Source organism: Ursus arctos, unplaced genomic scaffold, assembly GCF_023065955.2.
Source record: "Ursus arctos isolate Adak ecotype North America unplaced genomic scaffold, UrsArc2.0 scaffold_8, whole genome shotgun sequence".
Lineage (NCBI taxonomy): Eukaryota > Metazoa > Chordata > Mammalia > Carnivora > Ursidae > Ursus > Ursus arctos.
The window spans coordinates 49,538,824-49,554,827 of record NW_026623100.1 but is presented as its reverse complement, the minus strand read 5'-3'; positions in this window follow the sequence as shown (position 1 = coordinate 49,554,827).

Genomic DNA, 16,004 nt, shown 5'->3' with positions numbered 1-16,004 from the left:
TAGGGAAGGGACTTCTGCCAGGGAAGAGGTGAGGGGGAATGGGAAGAAAGTTAAGGATGAACCCTAAGGATGAACCTTAGGATGAACCTAAGGATAGGGATTTCAGGGTCTTCAGTCAGGAAGAGACTATTAGGAGGCCTGAGCCTGATGAGCAGCCTGACGTCCAAAGGAGGACTTTTTTCTGTGACCAGGTAGGAAGTTCCTTCTTCACACGGGGAGGCCACATTGGCAGATGAGTGAGGGGGGCCGTGCAGAGACATCCCTGGGACAGGTTTGGGAAATAGGCTCAGATAGGGACTGCAAAGTTCTTATTGATGAGTCTTTTTCATCCCTAATCTTAGGGAATGGAATCCAAGGCCCCCTGAGAATGGAGGGTGGATGGTAGGAGGAAGGGTAACTGGGGCTTATGTTGGGGAGAGCCGTGGAGTCACTGCTTAGCTGTCTCTCAGGGACTCTTCTGAGGTCACCGTGAAGATACGAGATTCTCAGCCTTGATGGGTGGTATTAACTGAGGGAACCTTATTATTAGCATTCACTTCCTTCTCTTTTGATGAAAGTTTAGAGGTCACCATTTCCTCTTGCAAAATAAGTTCCACAAATATTCCATTTCCAGCCTTAGAAATAGCAGTACATCAAGATGACTGCATACTCCCGGTTCTGGGGGAATTCCCAAGGAGGGGAGGCAGAGCTCTTATGGAGACAGTGGATTCAGAGTGATTACTCAGTGGTAGCAGCAGTAGCAGCAGCAGGGACCAGAATTTCCCCTCACGTGTCTCAGGCTCTTATTTGCCAACTCAATCTCTAAGTATTTCTACTGACAGAAAAGAAAATAGCTGTGGGTGAAAGAATTCATTTTTCAGATAGGCCTCCACCCATTGTTTGATTAGAGGCCTATTGTACTTTTCTCTTAGGTGGCAGATGCAAATGTCCCTGATGTTGTTGGGAGAGGGAAATGTGTGGTTATCTACCCTTGAGTTCCACCCTCTTACAACAGTAGACAGAGATGAATGTCAAGTGTATGGATACTCCACAGACTGTACTCAACCTCATCCTGCCACTTCCGATGAGTTGGCAAGGAATGTAAATGGTTTTGGGCTGTCCTGCCCCTCTTTGGGGCAGATAATCCAAAGCTCACTTTCCATGATTGGAGGGTTGGTGGTCAAACATGAGTAATGCAACAGTACTGGAACTCCAGAGAGTTACATGCCAGAGTCTTCTCATATATCATTCATCTTTTGTTCATGTGAATAGCTGTGGTATCAGGTCTGAGGTTAGGGTCTTCCTACCATCTCTGGAGGAACAAAATTCCCATACCAATCTGAGATGCTTCTGTTAGAGAGAGGCTTTTTTTTGGGGGGGGACTAATGTGTTATTCTCAGATACTTTGTTTTAAAAAAGTAGACATCTTACTTAAGAGAGATGGCATTGTCAGTCAGAGCAGGATCAGAAGAACCAGCCCAAAAAAGAGGGGGGAGAAGTTCTGGGCATTGAGTATAACAACGTTTAGTGGGGAGAAGGGAGAAGGCTGACCAGGAGGAGGAAGTGTTTTTGCCTTTGCCCAACTCCCATGCCGAAGATAATCACCTTGTTCTTTATAGAAACAACGAAGGCAATTGGGCAGGAGCTCTTTATCTTCCCACCACAATACTGAATCCACTCACCCTCCCTTCTCTCAAGACAGGAGAGGTGTCCCCGAGGACAACCCTTGTCTTGAGCTCTGGAGTTTATGTCCCACTGCCTGCTCAGGACTTTTCTCTCACCAGCACCATCAACTCCTCCCTCTCTCAGGTTGTTGCCATTAGCTATGAACATGCCCAAGGGTCTGCCCTTGTGAAGAAATCCTTCCTTGACCCCATATCCCTCTACAGCCACCACCCCACTTCTTTGTGTTTCTTCCCAGAGAGTTGTACTTTTATTTGCTGTCTCTGTGCCTACATCACCCAATTCTTTCTTCCTTCTATCCTGATGGGTCGTCTGTGTCCTTCGTTCCTCTAAGACTCATATGCCAAAGCCAGGACTGATCTCCATCTAGTGGCCACTTCTCTGTCCTCATCTTCCTCTGTCAGCAGCCTAGGACACAGAGTAACCACACCCTCCTTTTTGAAATGCTTCCTTGCCTTGGTTTCTGTGACACTCCCTCCCCTGGTTTTCCTTTGCCCTAGCTGTCCTTTTCAATCACCTTTTCTGGGTCCTCTTCTCATACCTCTCAATGTTGGCATGTCCCAGGCTCAGCTGTGGGTCTGCCTTCTTCTTAGGAGTCTAATTTAGTCCCATGGCTTCATTTGTTGTCCATTTCTCTGTTGTCCAATCCTAAGTGTGTATCTCCAGCCTGTGTGTTTTCTCTGAGCTTCAGACTTGTATATCTAGCTGACTCCTTGACACCTTCTCTTGATACATAATTGGTGTCTCAAACTAAACATGTCCAAAACAGAACCCTTGACTCACCACCTACTTTAAACCTGTTCCTCTCCTGTTCCTCCTTAGTAAATGGTATCAAGATTTACCCAGTTACTCTTATGAAAAATGTAAGAAGTTACCTTTGATTTATTTATTTTCCTCTTTCCCACATCCATTGCCCTTGGAAGATCATTACTTCTACCTCTAAATTAGAATCCAATATCTCTTTATTCTTTCTTCATCTTCCATTATTGAAGCTTGGACACATGACAGTCTAAGCCACCATCATCCCTTGGATGGTGCAATAGTCTCCTAGTTTTTATCCTGTGCAGACAGTCCATTCTTCACACTGCAGTTAGAATAATGTTTTTTGTTTTTTCTAAGATTTTATTTATTTGAGAGAGAGAGAGCATGAGGGGGAAGGGTCAGAGGGAGAAGAAGACTCCTTGCTGAGCAGGGAGCCCCATGCGGGACTCGATCCTGGGACTCCAGGATCATGACCTGAGCCGAAACCAGTTGCTTAACCAGCTGAGCCTCCCAGGCGCCCCTAGAATAATGTTTTGAAAACATGAATCTGGTAATGTTACATTTTGCTTAAAATCTTCCATGTTTTTCCAGTGATCTTGATCCAGATTCCTCAGTATGGCTTACAAAAACTCGAGTGGTGATGGCCTTTATTTGTCTCTCAATTTCGTCTCACTCTCAGTGGTGGCTGCTCATGAGAGCTGGCTGTGTGCATCTCTTTCCAATTTTGTATTTAGTGACATCACCTTGGTAGCTTGGTAGGTGGAAGTATTTACACCTTGCAGCTGGTAAATGCTACAAACCAAGACTGTTTTATTTCTCAGAAGGCCACTTCCTAGCATTGATTTTCCCCTTTCTTATTATGCTCCAGCCTCACTGGCCTTTGAGTTTTTTCCTGAACTCATCCAGCTGGTTACTGTCTCAGGACCTTCATACTTATAGTCCTCTCTGTCTGGATTGTTCTTCCTTTCCCTTATTGGGGCCCTCTTACTATTTGGATCTTAGTTCAGAGTCATTTCCTTGATGAACTTATTCAAGAACCCCATTTTCAATTCTATCACATCACTCTGTGTTATTGCCATCATGGCATTTACCTCTAACTGAAGTAAATTATTTTTGTACTTGTTTATTGTCTGTCTCCACATATTAAAACATTCCCTCCTGTGTTTCTAGCACCTAGGGATAGAGGGGCTACTACATGATTGGTGCTCTCTAAATGTTATTGAATGAACAAATGAACTTTGTTAATATTGTTTATAATTTCTGGGTCTCAATTTCCTCATCTAAAAATGGGATCATTGAAGTGATGTCACCAAGATGGTAAAATATGAAACTCCAGCCTCTGTCTCCCTATAGAGATCAACAATTGACAGCTATCCATGAAGAAAAACAGCTCTGGGAGATCTCTGGAGTACACTAGAAACTTCAGCAATGTAGTGGAACAAAAGTACTGAGAATAACTGCACAAAAAGGGAAGGAAGAGAACAGCCTCATTTCCCTTGCATTATCCCATCCCCCTGAACCAACGTGGCTCAGCACCAAGAGGGAACTCACTGACTAGATAGAGTTCTGCTCCCTGTGAAGGGGAGAGCGGGGTCAGCAACCAGCTTCCCAGCCTTCTGGGGCATCGCATGAAGGATCCTCTTCAGTTTTACCCCACCCAGAGGCCAGCAAAGCTAGATGTATAGAGATGGCTAGGAATAAGGAAGAAGAGCAGGAGCTACCAAGTATCAGTCTTGGGCACTGGAGTGCCCATGGTTCCCAGTGACCTGCTCTGCAGAGGACCCCGGCAGCTTTCACCACTAAAGAAACCGACAGCCAGCATAGCTGCCATGAACCTTCTGCAGATTGCACTTTTTTTTTTTTTTTTGCCCCACAGGCATTCCCATTCCCAGCCTCCAGCTGCCTGAAACGCTCCCTGCTTCATCCCCCATTCTTCCACCAGAACCTGGGACCGGCAACCAGCAGCCAACCCAGGCCTCCGTGGCTGTGTGAGTGCGAGATACCAGCATAGACCTTAGAAGCTGACCTCCACTGCCATTTGTGCCTGCTTGTGGCTAGCCCCTCTAGCTGTGTACTTGCACACCACTGGCCTGATTCTCACCACTAGCCTCTACTGCTGTGTGTGCACCCATGGTGAGATCCTATAGCTATGGAAGTGCATGCCGACAGCCAAGGTCCTAATAGCTGCTTGTAGGCTTGGACCTGCACTACTGGGCTCACCTGCAGCTGGCTCCTCCAGCTCTGCACTTGCACGCCCTGGCCCAGCTCCCTGCACTGGTATCCACTGCCATGCACCCTGTGGAGAGACCCTGCAGCCACAGGAGTGCATGTCTAGAGCCAGGGCCCTGCAGCTGCCAGTACACTTGCAGTTGGCCCAGGCCATTGCTGCTGGTTCTGGCTGCTACTACTACATGAATGTCTGCAATTGGCGCCTGCCGCTACACAGGCATCTGTATGTCCCTGCACTTAAATGAAAAGGCCATCTATGGAATGGAGAAAATATTTGTAAGTCATTTATATGGTAAGGGGTTAATATCCAAAATATAGAGAGAACTCATATATCTCAATAGCAAAAAGAAAAAAAAAAGATTCAATTTAAAAATGGGCAAAGGACTTGAATAGAGATTTCTCCAAAGAAGACATACAAGTGGTCAACAAATACATGAAAAGGTGCTCAACATCAGGGAAAATACAGATGAAAACCATCAGAGTTATCGTTTCATACCTGTTAGAATGGCTAGTATCAAAAAGACAAGAGATAATAAAATGCCGACAAGGATTTGGAGGAAAGGGAACCCTGGTGCACTATTTTAAGAATGTAAATTGGTGCAGCCATTATGGAAAACAGTACGGAGGTTCCTTAAAAAAAATTGAAAATAGAACTACCATATGATCCAGCAATTCCACTTCTAGTTATATATCCAAAGGAAATTAAATCACGATCTCAAAGAGATATATGTACTCCCATATACATTGCAACTTTATTCACAATAGCCAAGACATGGAAACAATGTGGGTGCACCTATGGATGAATGGATAAAGAAAACATATATATGTTATATATATGATATATTATATGTTATATATGTGATATATATGTTATATATTATATATGATGTATTATATGTTATGTATGTGATATATATTATATGTTATATATATGTTATATATTATATATAATGCATATATATGTACACATACATATATAGTGGAATATTATTCAACCATAAATAAGAAGAAAATCCTGTCATTTACGATAACACAGATGGACCTTGAGGGCATTATGCTAAGTGAATAAGTCAGAGAAAGACAAATGCCATATGATCTCACTTACATGTGGAATCTAAAAACAAAACAACAAAACAACAAAAGAAAAAAAAAGGGTCACCTGGGTTGCTCAGTCGGTTAAGCATCTGACTCAGGTCATGATCTCAGGGTCATGAGATCGAGCCCTACCTTAGGCTCCATGCTGGACATGGAGCTGCTTGAGATTCTCTCTCCCTCTCTGCCCCTCACCCCACTTGTGCTCTCTCTCACTCTTTCTCTCTAAAAAAATAAATTAAAAAAAAATAAAAAATAAAAAACATTGAACTCATAGAAAGAGAGTAGAATGGTGACTACCGGGGCTGGGGATGGGGGGAAGGGGGAGATGTTGGTCAGAGGGTACAAACACTCATTTCTAAGATGAGTAAGTTTCAGGGATCTAAGTCACAGCATGGTGACCATAGTTAAAAATACTGTATTGTATGCTTGAAAGTTGCTATGAGAATAGAGCTTTAATGTTCTTACCATAACAACAACAACAAAATGGCAGTTATGTGAGATGAAGGATGTGTTGACTAACCTTATTATAGTCAACATTTCACAATATATGCAGTTATCAAGTCATCACATTGTACACCTTAAACTTACACAATATTATATGTCAATTCTGTCTTAGTAAAGCCAGAAAAAAGGGGCACAGACACAAAAATTGGGACCTTTTTTTTAATTGAACATTTATTAAGCTCTTGTCCTGGGCACTGTGCCAGATATTGGACTCACCCCCATGATTGTTCTGCAGAATAAAATGTGAAGTTTGTAAAAATAATAGTAAAATGCTATACAAATATGGTTATTCAGTGACTGTGTGGGCATTATAGGGGATTTACTCTTTACTTTCTCGTCACTGAAAATATCTTTTTTGGTGTAAAAAAGGAATTTACACTGTTGGTTGGTATTTTTATTCTCATTATAACTGGCCTATTTCACTTGTTTTTTCGTTGCCTCCAGGCCATTCCAGGACCGCCATCTGGACAAATATCATCTCAATAACTAAGGAGATAAAGCACTTAAGAGAGGAATAAAGATTAGTACTGGTTCCTTCTAGGAAAAGGGCCTGGAGGAAGCAGAGATAAGAAGGGAATTGGCAAAGATGAATTTACTTTTAATAAAATAGCAAAATTAGTCACAAAAATAGGGCATTAGTACCATTTGTTTTTATTTTATTTTTTAAAAGATTTTATTTATTTATTTGTCACAGAGAGATATAGAGAGAAAGCACAAGCAGGGGAGGCAGCAGGCAGAGGGAGAAGCAGGCTCCCCGCTGAGCAGGGCCGGATGCAGGACTCTATCCCAGGACCCCAGGATCATGAACCAAGCTGAAGGCAGACACTTAACCGACTGAACCACCCAGGTATCCCAGTACCATTTGTTTTTATAACTGGAAAGGACCTCAGATACCATTAGGTTCAAAGGAGTCCATTTTATAAGTGGGAAGATAGAGTGGAGAAGTTAAGTGGGCGATTACAAGTTTGATTAAAAGCTGGGAATCCCAGCCTAGCACTCTTACCTCTGTGCCTAATGGTTAACACTGGCCTTTTTTTTTTTTTTTTTTGGAAGCTGAAGCTCTGATAATGGTGAACAATATTATCCTCAAGAACAGTCCACAGTGGCTAAAGTAGATGTGTTAGCAATGAAGGGAGTAAGTCAGCATACTTGGGTATGAGGTGTGGTCCTTGTTTCGTGCCAAATCATGGTGCTATTGGAACAAATCACTGCCCTTCTCTGTGCCTCAGTCTTCTTTTTCTTAAGAGGGAGAGAATGGTGGCAGACATTCCACAAACTCCTGTTATCTTGGAGCCAGGTCACAGGGTTGGGAGATGACCAGTTGGCTTTCCTGCCCACAGAATTAAATCCAAACTGTACTGTGGCATTATGTTTCTTCCAAACACCAGTCTTACCTCCTTCTACATTAGCCATGGCCCACCCTCCCTCTGGTCACATCTGACTCTGTCCCCTGCACTGTTCCCCCTCTATCTTCTTTGCTTCTGCTTCACCTGCCCCATGTCCATTAATAGAAATTCTTATTTTTCGGGGTCTAGCTTAAATTCCACCTCTTTTAGGAAAACTTTCTTGAACCTCATCCCTGTTCTCCTCCCTGCCCCCACCCCCAACTCCCCACTCCCAGCCAGAGTCTATGCTTATTTCCTTTTGTGGTCAAAGGACTGGATCTGTATATCTCTAGGGTACCAAATGTTGCAACCAAATGTTCTGAGACCTCATCAGCCAGAGAGATAAACAACTATGGTGTGTGGGCTCCCTCCTGGACTTGCTGATGCAGGGCCTCTTCCTTCTCCCCAAGTCTCCCCACTGTTTCAGGAATTTTCCACAGTCATGGTACAGCTCGGGGGAAAGTCCACACATTTTCACTTCCTCTCTTCTACAGATGACTTCCTTAAGTTCTGGGGGTCCCAAGGCTGCTCCATGGTCTATAGAATGAGTGAAGAGGGGTCTTCAGCAGTGATGCTGTCATTTGTCTCCCAAAAAAGAGCAGGAGACACAGACCCTCAACAGTCACCTTGCTCTCTGGTCCTAACCTCTCCCTCTCCTGAGGGCTCAAAACCCTAGGCTAAGCAGGAGGATAGATATAGCCCATCCTCACATCATCTTTGTCCAGTCTTTATGCTCTCTAGAACAGATATTAATATATAGTATATGCATATAATGTATATTATGTTGTACTATATATAATATAAATTACATGTAACACATGTACTATATATTATATAAGTATGTGTATATAACATATATGTACAACATGTTACAGTTCTGTGTAGATATATATGCTGGTTAAATTTGGAATAAAATTGTTTATTTTGTAATTTACTTTTATTTCCATCTAACACTATATAATGAACATTTATCCCTGCCATAAGATAGTCTAGTTAAATGTGATCTTCAACGGCTGCACAACATTCCATTATGTGGACATCCCAAAAATTATTTAACTGGTTTCCAATTGTTGGGTGATCAAGTTATTTCCAACTTTTTAAAAGCTATTTAGGATAATGCTAGTAAACATCTATAAAAATACATAAAATTTGTTGTACATCCCTCCTTTTTTCTTATAAGTGGAATTTCTGGGCCAAAGGGGAGACATTTTGAAGATTTCAGATACTTATTGCCTTTGCAGTATTCTATAAAAGGTTTATTGCATTCAGTGTGACTCATGGTTTGGGGAGCAGAGGAGGAGGTGGAGACAGTGGTCCCCTCCCTGTCCCCACAGACCTCCTTGGGTGAGGTCAGAGAGTCAGGACAGGTGGAGCTTGCCCTGGTAGATCCTGCTTCCTGCACTTCCTTTAAATCTACCCAGCCCAGTCTTAATGTCCAAGTCTCTTTTAACTCCAGGAGCTCAAGCACTGAGGGTGGGTCAGGGCTGGAGGAGGGACTGCAAAGCCTCTAATACCTGGGGAATGGTGAGGCTGTCTGGTTTGGGTTAACCCAAGTGATACTGGTTCTAAGGGGACAGGAAAAAAAATTATTGACATAGACGTTGTCAAAGTATAAGTTTTAAATTATTAAAAATATAACTGTCTTACAAGTATATAGTAAATGTGTCAAAAATTTATTTAACTCCATATTAGGGCAACCAAATATGGCAAAGCTGGTTAAAGGAGGAGATAGGGATAGATATACACCTGGAGTTTATCTATCTATCTATCTATCTATCTATCTATCTATCTATCTATCTATTTATAGTAGGTAGATAGATACTAGATATAGATATCTATATATATCTGTCATCTAGATATATATATCTACATATATATATGTCATCTAGATATATATATATCTGTCTATCTATCTATAGTAGGTAGATAGATACTAGATCTATCTATCTATCTATCTATCTATAATCAGTGGGATAAAGAATGTTGGAATAAAATAGTAGTTAGATATAAACCAGGGCAATAATATCATAACAGCTGGGTTAACGTTTTCCTGGACAGAAATAATTTGCAATTTTACTGTTTTACTGGACAAAAATGACTCACAACTCATCCATCTTCTGCAAGTTAACATCTAGCTCTATTGTGCCTGGGCCTTGATCAACAGTAAATAGTAAGTCAAACAAAAAGATACTTTCCTCTAGAGAAGGGGTCAGCAAACTGGCTTGTGGGCTCAATCTGGCCTTCTGTCTGTTTTTATAATAAAAATGTGTTGGAACACAGGCATACCCATTTGTTACAGATTGTCAATGGCTGCTTTTGAGATAGAACAGCAGTGTTGAATAGTTGTGCCAGAGACCTTACGGCCCTCAGGCCTAAAAGATTTACTATTTGGCCTCTTATAGAAAATGTTTTGTGAACTCCTACCCTAGAGCAATGGATGCTAGTTAGTGAAAAGTCATGAATAGGCTTTTTGCCTTTTCCCCCACATTTTAGATAACTTTTCTTCATACAGTGTTTTAGCCTTTTTCCTCTTATTTCTAACCTCCAAGGGGGCAATTCTATCTCAGCCAATCTCGTTGTTTAGACTTTAGTGATGCCAAATCTGTAAAGATCAGAGAGTCTAGGACATGGGGTAGGGATTTTAACAATGTGGTGGAGACAGTGGAGACAGCTATGCGGGTGCGGGCACTGGATGAGAGAAAAAAAAACCAAGAAATGTGGTACGTGGGCTGTGTGTACTTTTCATGGGGTTCATGGGGATAAGCAGAGAATCTGAATCATTTTTAAATTGCGTTTCTGTCGCCAAAGTGTGTGTGTGTGTGTGTGTGTGTGTGTGTGTGTACGCATGAGGATGGGCTGTGGATGGTCCACTCCTCAGACTGAGACTCAGGTCCTGAGACTCAGCAGCACAGTTGCCCATCATCAGGGATTCAAAGGGACTGTTAATATATTGGAAAGCAGTAAGGAAGGCACAGCTTCATAAAGACTACTTGGGGAGGGACCTCGCTTCATAGTCTTCTGAGTCAGCCTCCATGGCAGGCTGACTTCCTTAATTAAGTTAATTAATTTTTTTGGGAGGGGTTGTTTAAGAGTTGCTTGTGTGCATGGGAAAGACATTTATAGTTATTGGAGCCCTACATTTACATGATTAATTTTACTACAATTATAAATTTCAAAAAACCAAAACTTTCTTAACATTTTAAGTTCAACTTACAAATCTTGCTGTTGTATTTATAAGGCCAGTTTTGGGTTTAACAATGAGAAAAACCACTTTTAATTTTTAAGTTCATGCTCAATTATTTTATCACTTAACATATTAAGTCTCCCTAAGTATTTAACTCTCTTTTCTACCACAGTTAATCGAGTTCCCGTAAATATTTTAAATTACAAATTTAATGTATCTGCAAATTTAACATATAATTCTTTCAAACATTTCAAATGTCTGCCAAGGCAGATTTAAAAATCTAATAAGCAAAATCTTTCCAAGCACCTAAGTAATTTCCTGTAACTCCAAAAAGAGCAGATGAAAAAAAAAATGTAGTAAATCAGGCTATAAAAATTGAAACAATTTTAACAAACATAAGCAAATTGTTTTCTACCCTTCAAATTAAAATCAGAAGTCTAATATCAATTATACATTTCAAATTGAAATTACAAAGATAATATTTCAGATTCTTTAATGTTTCAGTTTCTTTAATCGTTTCAAACTCATTAAATAATGAAGACAGATTACCAGGACAGTCTTAAAACTTATTTCTAAACACAAAAGTGTTAAAGCTGTGGGTTCATTTACATCATCAGCTCTATGCTTTTTTTTTTCCCCTTAAATATTTTCCTGGAGTTGTAAAGCCACTTAATACAGGGACACAGATCACAGATTAATCATCTGAGATGGTTCCTATGCCAAAGATTCTAACCCTGAGGTTCCCGGGTCAAAGATTCAGGAACTTGTGTGAGCTATTGCCTTGAGAACGTGAGACACTGTCATTTGTCTCTTCTTGGGTAACTTGATGCAAACCATAGTCAATTCTTAGAGTCAATTCTTAACGTTGGGGCCAGACTGATAAGTCAGTGGGAATTGGTTTCAGAGCTAATCTCCGTGGACATCTTTCAAATGCCCCCTGCCCAATTTTTATCTTAACTGCTTTCAACTTGCCCCACCTGATATAGATAGATGAAATCTTCACCCTGATCTGGATCCTAGTTAATACATTTTCTTGCTTTATTGGCTAATTTCTAATTTCTTTAGTACCTGATTTTTCCCCCAATGTTTGCTGATGACTACAATTCTGTACTCATTATAATGATTAACGAGTGTTTTAAAATCTCAGCATTCTTATGCACTTATTGCCTGTGATGGCATAAATTCTTATGCATTTAATACCTGTGATAGCCACTGCTCACAGCTGCAATGTGATAATGAGTAGGAGAGAGATGTCTTTCAGACTCTTCTAGAATCCAGTAGGACCTTAACAGGGTTAAAGGTAAAGCACAACATTTGGAGTTTGTTAGAGGATGACTCCAAGAGAATGTGCCAGTGGCCAGGGCAGCTCATCCTGTTTGGTCTGAGAGTAAGAGCTGGGCAGTGAAAATGGTCCTGCTTAGGGAGCCAGAAGAAGAGAACCCAATCTGTTCAGGAATAACAGCCACAAGGCCCTGAGTAGCTAGCATGACTGAGCACACTCTGTGCTGTCTTATTCAGAAGACAAGTGCGGTTAGGAAAGAGTTGCCTCGTATTTCTACCCCAGACATTATTGACCGATTTGCGTCTATATTCATGTATGTCACCTCCCTTATAGGCTACTCCAGGCTTTGGCTCCTGTAAATCCGTCTTTTTCTCTCCTGCATATTTCTCTGTCCTTCCTACTGATTGATTATATGAACCTACCAATGTACTACAACAACTCCCATCTTAAACATAAAAATCCTCTTTTGATCCCACGGCCCCCTCCATCTATCACTGCATTTCTCTGTCCCTCTTGCTACCCCTTTTCTTTTACAGCAAAACTAGTCAAAGGAGACTTGCCTACTCATTGGTTCCACTTGCTTGCCTTTCATTCTCTCCTGAATCAGTTCTGAGAACGGTTTAGCCCTCAAGCTCTATCCTCACTTTTGTTATGGCCACCCACAACCTTTATCACCGAATCCAAAGGCCACGCCCTCATGTACTTGACCTCTCGGTATTGTTGGACCTGGTGGATCTCCTTCTCCTTTACCCTCTTCCTCCCGTCATCTTCTCCCCTCTCCTGGTTTTTCTCTCACCTCGCTGGTTACTCCTCAGTCTCCTTCAATGGCTCTGTTTCTTCCTTTCCACCTCTCTATATTGTTGTACCAAGGGCTCAGTCTTTGGCCATTCTCTTTTTTAGCAACAAACTCTTGTTAGGTAGTGTCAGGTGACCCATGGTATCGTATGCCTTCTACATGCCAGTTACTCCTGAATCTGAATCTCCAGGGAGATTTGGATTTTATATTCTCATGGCTAATAGGTATCTCAAATATAACTTGGCTAAAACAGAACTTTTGGTTCACCCCTTCCCCCACAAACAGGATACCTGCTGCTTCCCAGGGCTTCCCTATTTCTTTATATACCCCTGTTTACCCACTTAATCAGCTCTCAAACCTGTAAGTCCCCCTTGAATTCTGTCTTTCCCTCATCTCCTACATTTACTCTATCAGCCAGTTCTGTTGTCTCTATGCCCAGAATATATCCACCACCACTTATTACCCTTGTCCAAGATACTACTATTTCCTGTGTAGTCCATTGCCACAGCCTCCTAACCTGTCTGTCTACGTCCACTTTTGTCATCCTCTTTTCTTGTCTCCAGGGTCCATTCTTCACACAACAGCAAGAGCGATAAAAAGTATCAGGAAATCATCCCTTTCGCGTTTAAGAACCTCCAGTGGTTTTGTATGACACACTAAGTCCCAACTCATAGAGACGTGGCCCTTGCCTGCCTCCCTATCCTCCTCTGTAGCCCCTCTCTCTTGTGCTAACTCTGCTTCAGCCACGTTGGCCTTCTTACTGTGCCTTATTCATGTCAAGTCCACTTCTGATCTTGGGGCCTTTACATCTAGAAGTTCCCTCTTCTTGGCACACTGTTCCCCCAGATCTTTGCAAGTTTGGTTCCTTATCTATATTCAGGTGTCTCCTTAATGCACTTTCTCAGAGGGATCTTCCCTGACCACCTTACCTAAAATAGCACCTTTCATTGCACCCACCCAGTTGTTCTCTATCTTATTGCTGTGTTTAGTTATTTTCCTATCACTGATGGTGAGCTGAACCACATATGCTGGAGCTGATTATCTGACCTTGCCCCTACCCTGCATTATTACAGAGGAAGAAAAAAGGTTCAGAGGTAAGAGTGGGCCCAGGCCTCCCACTCCAATCTTCTCCCCCTCACAGTGCAGCGGAGCTCCATTAGGTGCTGTCACTGTAGTCACCTGACATCCTGACATCAGCTGTGGTCATGCTTGGCATTCATCCAGTCCAGTAAACAGCACCAGGGCAGACAGCCACATGAGTAGCAGAAAGGAGGCCAGACTGACCTTCACTTCCCATCGTACATTTGCCCTTCACCTACTCTTCAAGAAAGATGAGAACATCAGTCTTCCCACACATTCCTAACCTTAGGAAGTTACCTTGCCCTACGGTATCAGAGCTCCTGGGGCACAAACAAAGGGATATCTCAGTGTCCAGTGAAGGACTCTAAAGACTTTTGCAGCTCGGGTGATTTCCATTTTTTTTTATTACTTTTTTTTTAAGATTTTATTTATTTATTTATCAGAAAGAGAGAGAGAACAAGCAGGGGGAGCAGCAGGCAGAGGGAAAAGCAGACTCCCCGCTGAGCAAGGAGCCCAATGTGGGACTCGATCCCAGGACTCTGGGACCATGATCTGAGCCAAAGGCAGACACCCAACCACCTGAGCCACCCAGGCGCCCTGTGATTTCCATTTCTATCTTCCAACAAAACTGAAAAAGAACCTAAATAAGTTGTTGATTAATAAGTCATTAAACCTAATTTTTGATGATAGATGACTATGTGATTTTAGCAAGTAACTTAGAAGGATTTCAAAGAATTGTGTGACATTGATACAATAAAATTCCTTTCATTCCTATCTGTGTATTACTTATATGTACATGTTTTCCCACTACTTACATTAAAAAAAAACAAAATAAGAATAGGATCAATGTCGAACAGTATCATTCTAATTATGAGTAATATATAAATATATGAAATAACTTTTTTAAAAGCTTAGTCTCATTGGGGTGCCTGGGTGGCTTAGTCAGTCAAATGTCTGACTCTTGATTTTGGCTCAATCATAATCTCAGGGTTATGAGATGGAGCCCTGCATCAGGTGTAGCACTGGGTGTGGAGACTGGTTAAGTTTCTTTCTCTCCCTCTCCCTCTCCACCTACCCCTCCAAAAAGCTTGGTCTCATCAAGATATATTGCTAATAATCAACATTCATAATATATTATGTTTATATATTTATGTTATTTTGATCAATTGTGTACTAACAATGACTATAATGATGACTCAATCTAGAAGAATTTTAAAAAAATTTAACATCCTGTAATTACATAAAAAATAAGCTTTTAAAAAAATTAAGTTATGATTGAACACATTTTTATTGTTGTAAAAAAGCATCATAGAATGATCAGTAAAATGCTTTTAAGCATAACATGTATTACATTGTGATAAAATTTCATGGGGGAAATGAATGGAAATATCAGTTCAAGAAAAAAAGGAATGTTGTTAATTTTCACCTGTTGAAGAGGAATTTGTTCTATAATTTTTAGATGGATGACAATAAGAAATAGTTACTATGGTATTAGGATTTTGCTGGATATGTTAACAAGTGACATAACAGGCTTTTTTTAAATGTCAAATTTACAATATTCCAGAATGATACATTTGCAATTAACTATTTTTTTCTTCATAATAATATTTTTATTGTATTATGTTATTCACCATACAGTACACCCCTGGTTTTTTATGTAAAGTTCGATGATTCACTAGTTGCGTATAACACCCAGTGCACCATGCAATACGTGCCCTCCTTACTACCCATCACCAGTCCATCCCATTCCCCCACCCCCCTCCCCTCTGAAGCCCTCAGTTTGTTTCTCAGAGTCCATAGTCTCTCATGCTTCATTCCCCTTTCTGATTACCCCCCCTTTCTTTATCCATTTCTTCTCCTACCGATCTTCCTAGTTCTTATGTTCCATAGATGAGAGAAACCATATGATAATTGTCTTTGTCTGCTTGACTTATTTCACTTAGCATTATCTCCTTCAGTGCCGTCCATGTTGCAGCAAATGTTGAGAAATCGTTCTTTTTGATAGCTGAGTAATATTCCATTGTA